This window comes from Lolium perenne, chromosome 7 (assembly GCF_019359855.2).
Source record: "Lolium perenne isolate Kyuss_39 chromosome 7, Kyuss_2.0, whole genome shotgun sequence".
In the NCBI taxonomy this organism is placed as follows: domain Eukaryota; kingdom Viridiplantae; phylum Streptophyta; class Magnoliopsida; order Poales; family Poaceae; genus Lolium; species Lolium perenne.
The window spans coordinates 192636040-192642635 of NC_067250.2; positions in this window are offsets into that span (position 1 = coordinate 192636040).

Below are 6596 nucleotides of genomic sequence, written 5' to 3' on the forward strand. Positions count from 1 at the left end.
TTCTGTCTGAAATTTGGCACATTTGCTCTCCGGTATGTGACTCCTCCAACTATCCAAGTAGAATTTTGTTTGGTTGAGTATATCTTGAATATTTTGCTGCTGTAGGTAACATGTTTAGTGAGCTTGCATGCTTGTTCTAAGTTGTATAAACTAGTTTTGATGCATGATTAGTACTCTAGCAAGTTCCTATAGTAGTTCCCCTCAATTATATGTCACCAAATCAAATTTTATAATGATTGTTGAAAAATTTCAGAAAATGGAGTGGAATAGATATCAACTAAACCAACAAGAATTGGAGGTGCAACAAGTCATGAGAGTGAACCGCGAAGAGGGAGTATACCCCTCTTACTACCCGTGCGCAGATTTCATGAGAAGCGCAGGAATATTGGAAGATGTTCAGAATCTAATTTCTCGTGCAGGGTTGAATGATTTTGTTGATGGAGAACCATGCCAATATGCAAAATTGACTATGTCTGTTGTGCAGGATTTTAAGTTCAATTGGTCGCGATCTAACCCCACGGTTCAGTATAAGATTTATAATAAAACTATCAACTTGCCATTCAATGAATTTTGTACAAAGAATTAGAGTACCGCAATGGGGATCGTGCGAGAAGATAAGGGGATCGCCGCGAGAGCTCTTAAGCCTCTTCGAGATGATTTGTTATGGAAGGAGTTTCTCAGAGGATGGTGGTAAAATTACTAGCATTCAACTCCCAGCTATCCGCTACTTTGCTTATTTCATTACTAAATGCGTTCTTGCTAGAAAGAATGGTGGTAAACTATCTATTCAGGATTTAGCTTTTCTAGCTGCTGCACTGCAAGGTAGTAAGACTTATAATTTGGGGGCATTGATAGCTTATAGACTTGCTACTAACCGTGAGAAAGGTGGAATTTGTGGAGGTCTCATTGCCTCTCGTTTACTAGCTTTGCATAATGTAGAACCTCATCATCTTGATATTCAACTTTCCATAGAAAAACTTGACATAGTCTCTATGATTAAACATGAATTTGTTTCTGATTCATCTAATTTGGGTAACCTGTTCTGCAAGATGACATTTTATAAGAAAGTTTGGAGAATAACTAAGAAAACTGAAAAACTAGTAAGATTGCCTGCGCCTGTTCTATTTAACCTTGATTCCAGGGAGGATTGGTCAGTCACAGAAAGTGCACTGAATGCGCATATAGAGGGAGGAGGCCATCATGCAAGAGACAATGTGGAGGAGGCCGAGGAACACCTCGACTCATCATCCGATGCAGCAAGTTCCTCGCATCAACATTTTGGGCATATGGAGCCTCCACGCTTTTCCTCTGCACAGGAACCTTACTATGACTACGCCATGCATTATCCACCGGCGAGGAACAGCGACCCTCGCTGGGGTTGAACTCCACTTAGGCCAAAAGCCTAAGCTTGGGGGGAGGTATACCGGCATCACTCATTCTTTGCATATTATGATTGCTGGATACTTGTATATACTTGTTTAGTTTGTTTGAGTGTTTTTCTAATGAGAGGGAGATGATATTTGGGGAAGTGATGCCTGAAAACAGATTCTGGACTGTTACCGAAAAAATTCCCAAAAATAGCCAGAACAGTATTTTGTGAAGCCAATTTTTGTGCATGTTCCCGAGGTTTTTATCTAACTTTCATTAGTTGAACACTTTTCAATTTGAGCAGTGGAAGAATTTCTAAAAAATCGAGTACTGTACTGCTGTCAAGTTTGACGAATTTCTGCTGCTTTGTGTTTATGTGAGTCTTCTAGTTTGCTATTTCTTGTTTTTGCTTTGTTTCTTTCCCAAAACACAAAAAGACCAAAAATATTTCTGTTGTTTCTCTTCACCATTTGTTTATTTTGATTTCTTGCATTTGTTTCGCTTTATTTGCTATCGTTGGTTTGCTACAAGAAAACCCAAAAAGATTTTGTTTTGTTTGCTTGTTTCCTTTTGCTCTTGTTTCTAATTTGAAAACACCAAAAATATTTGCTGTTCTTCTTTGGTTTGTAAAGTTCATCATGAGTTCAATGGTCTTCGGTGGCTGGAGCGTGGTTTTCATTTCATATTATCCAAGCTACACAAGTGAAAGGCAATAATGACGATCTACGACAATTGGATTGTGGTGAGAGGCTGGTATGAACTCTATTTGTTTTCATTTTTGTACATATACTCATCCATGTGAGCATGCTTAGTTGGTTCATGTGAGGTATATGTCATTTGAGAAAGTCTAGTAGTTCATGATCTCTCATGTTTAGCCCCAATTTATTAATATGAGTAGCATGACATGGATGTTTGCTTGCATTGTTTTATTCATAAGTAGGTATGGCATTATGGTATCCTCCTCTGAATGATTCATTTATATCGACTTGGCACATGCTCACGCATGCATATGACTGAACAAAAGTCAATTAAGCCTTGATGATTTACATTGCTTCAGAGTTCTTGTATCACTTTTATGCCTCCGTTAATTTATTTTGCCGCAAGCATGATTATGACGATTCTTTGCTCTCTTGATTTGTCGCTCCCCAGTCTATTGCTAGCCTTCACTTGTACTGAGCGGGAACGCTGCTCGTGCTTCCAAACACCTGAAAACCAAGTTGTTCCAAAGTGTCCACCATAAATACCTATGCATGGCATTTCAAACCATTCCAAGTAAATTCTCATGCGCTACCTTTAAAACCTTCAAAATGCTTCTCAATTTGTATTAATGTTTTATAGCTCATGAGGAAGTATTTGGTGTTTAACTTTCAACCTTGTCATTTACTTTTGACGGACTTTCATTATGGACTAGTGGCACATCCGCTTATCCAATAATTTTGCAAAAAGAGCTGGCAATGGGATTCCCAGTCCCAAATTAATTAATCTAAATAGACACTCCTTCATGGTATGAGATTGTTGGCAGGCACCCGAGGATTCGGTTAGCCATGGTTTGTGAAAGAAAGGTTGGAAGGAGTGCCACATAAACATAAAAATAATTCATGGGAGCCGCTCTTGGAAGTCCGGTTGGCGAGGTAGTTGGTGTACCCATTACCATTCGTTGACAACAACAAACACCTCTCAAAATAATTTTACTCCTGTTTTTGAAACGAAAAGCTCTAGCGCATGTTAATCCCTGCTTCCCTCTGCGAATGGTCAATCTTTTACTTTTATGTTGTGTCTCCATTCTTTCTTTGAGCACTATCTTAAGAGCACAACTGTCATTCTTAGTATAATATGCTTGTCCCAAAATATGATTGATTGTGGTATAACTTTGATGCTTTTATCTTTGACAATCACTATTTCTAGTCTTTCTATGAACTTCAGAGGTGCCTGAGCATTTATGTTTTGCTAATCAAATATGGGCAAGCGAGATACCACTTTATCATACTCTCTTATGAACATTGCAATCATGCTTATATACATGATTCATGATGCTTATTATTAATTGTTGGTACCTCTCCATGATTGACATAGCTGTTAGATGATCTTATTTGTATGCATCTCATTATGAACTGCTTAAGTGTTAGCCATAGCATGAGAATATATACATCATATGAGCAAATGTGTTCGTGAAAGTTCTTTTATCGCTCAATTGTTAACTGAATTGCTTGAGGACAAGCAATAAGCTAAGCTTGGGGGGAGTTGATACGTCCAAAACGTATTTACTTTCCCGAACACTTTTGCTATTGTTTTGCCTCTAATTTGTGTATTTTGGATGCAACTAACATAGACTAACGCTGTTTTCAGCAGAACTATTCTGGTGTCTCGTTTTTGTGCAGAAATCCAACTTTCAGGAAAATCCTCGGAATTTATGCAGAAGGCCCTATTTTCACAGAATATTGGCGGAGCCAGAAGGACAAGCTAGGTGGAGGCCCGAGGGCCCCACACCATAGGGCGGCGCGGCCTAGGAGGGGCCGCGCGGCCCTATCGTGTGGCCCCCTCGGCCTGCCTCCGACGCCCTCCTTCGGACTACTTATTGCCTTCGACCTAAAAACGCACGGGGAGAAGTCGAAGTTGCCAGAAAGCCTCCAGAACGCCGCCACATCGCGAAACTCCGTCTCGGGAGCCAGAAGTCTCCGTTCTGGCACTCCGCCGGGACGGGGAATTGGAGGAGATCATCGCCATCATCACCACCGACGCCTCTCCATCAACTAGCCATGTTTCCCCCATCCATGTGTGAGTAATTCCCCCACTGTAGGCCGAAGGGGATGGTAGGGATTGGATGAGATTGGTCATGTAATAGCATAAGATTGTTAGGGCATAGTGCCTAGTGTCCGTAATTGGTACTTTGATGATATTGTTGCAACTTGTTATGCTTAATGCTTGTCACTAGGGCCCGAGTGCCATGATCTCAGATCTGAACATGTTATTATTTCATCATGATATTCATTGTTTTATGATCTTACCTGCAAGTTGTATACACATGTCGCTGTCCGGAACCGATGGCCCCGAAGTGACAGAAATCGGGACAACCGGAGGGGATGGTAGTGATGTGAGGATCACATGTGTTCACGGAGTGTTAATGCTTTGCTCCGGTACTCTATTAAAAGGAGTACCTTAATATCCAGTAGATTCCCTTGAGGCCCGGCTGCCACCGGCTGGTAGGACAAAAGATGTTGTGCAAGTTTCTCATTGCGTGCACGTACGACTATAATTGGAACACATGCCTATTGATTACTTTGTACTTGGACACCGTTTTATTATTATTTGCAAATGCCCTGCTATGATTGTTACATGAGTTTCTCTCATCCATGCAACGCCCGTTATCCGTCCCCGTGCCTACAGTATTTTAATCCTGCTGTTTACTATAATCACTACTGCTGTCTGTGTTACTCTGCTGCTGTTATTTCACTACTGCTACTGCTATAAAACTGTTACTACTGATAAACTCTTGCGAGCAAGTCTGTTTCCAGGTGCAGCTGAGTTGACAACTCCGCTGTTAAGGCTTCCAAGTGTTCTTTGTCTCCCCTTGTGTCAAATCAATAAATTGGGTTATACTACCCGCGAAGACTGCTGCGATCCCCTATACTTGTGGGTCATCAGGCACCCACACCAGCACCGACACCGGCTTCCCACTCTCCTGCATCAGCACCGGTTCCTGTACCAGCTCCGTTTACTGCATCTACCCAGCAGGCCCCTACATCAGCATTGGTTCCTGTAGAGGCCCCATATACTACACCTTCCCAGCAGGCTCCTGCATCAGCACTGGTTCCTCTAGCTGCACCGTTTACTGCACCTGCCCAACAGTCTCCTGCATCAGCACTGGTTTCTCTAGAGGCACCGTTTATTGCACCTGCCCAGCAGTCTCCTACATCAGCACCAGCTCGTGTACCAGCCCAGGCTCCTGCACCTGCCCCAGCCAGATCACCGAGGTCTGAGCTCATTGCTATGGCCACCCGTGTGGTCACCAGTACGCATCTGAAGGCTATGTTCGTGAGTATATGACAGCATAACTGCTCTTATCTTGATGTCTTCTCTGCTCAAAGTCTCACATGGTTCAGTCTTCAGTGCATTGGTGCCATTGACTAATTTTTGGTGGTATCTCTTGCTTTGAATCAGAAATTGCCTAAAAGTATCTCCAAGGATCTCAATGCTGGCCGAAGGGGCAAGATTTCCCTCGTCATGGAGAGTGAAGGTCTCACCGTGGAAGGACGGTACTCCGTCAGTCCCACAGATGGTCGCTTGGCTGTTACTTCCAGGTGGAAAAAGTTCATTGACGGTGCCAAACTTCGCATTGGATCAAAATTGAAGGTCAAGATCTTTCGATGCCGTTGTGACATGATGGTTATAAAGTTTGCGGTTGTCTAGTTCTGTTGTCCCATGAGCCCTTAGGAAATGCATTTGTAGTTATACTTATATAAGGTTATCTTATCTGAACTGCTAATTAATTGTATGGGTGGTAAAACTCTGGCAAGCTTTTTCTCTTAGCAAGTATGTATGTATGATCAGCTATTATGATAACTAATGTTTGTGTTCATCTTAATTTGCATTTCCGTTTTAGAAAAAAACTTAATTTCTATTTTGGCTGACCTGTTAGAGAACTATCAGATTGAATCCACAACATGATTCAAATAGATTCATTACACCGAGCCACATGTCTTGACCTTGCTATACACTAGTTCCATTAATCAGTGCAAGAAGGCTTACCTGAGCTGCCTGAACAACGGCAGATTCGAATCCACCTTAGCTATCTAGCTAGAAATACAACCTTTGCAGAAAGAGGATTTGCAGTACGGGGAGGCTGACATTGGGGACCCATGAGCCAGCAGCGTCGTCAACGTTTTAAAGGCGGCAGGAGATCGAAACAAAAAATAAGCCAAAAATCAGTTGGTAAACAAAATCCAAGAAATGAAACATTTACCTTTCTGAGAGGATGACATGCGGGACCCATGAGGCAGCAACATCCTCAACTATTCCAAGGCGGCAGGGGATCAAAATAAAAAAGGAAATAGCCAGAAATTAATTAGGGTCAAAACTAAATCTATCAAAGGAAACCTTTATTGTTCGTAGAGGATGACATGTGGGACCGACCTGCCAGCTGCATCGTCATCGTTTCAAAGGGGGCAGGGGATCAAAAGCAAAAGGCAAATAGCCAGAAATTAGGGGTAAAAAATAAATCCAACAAAGGA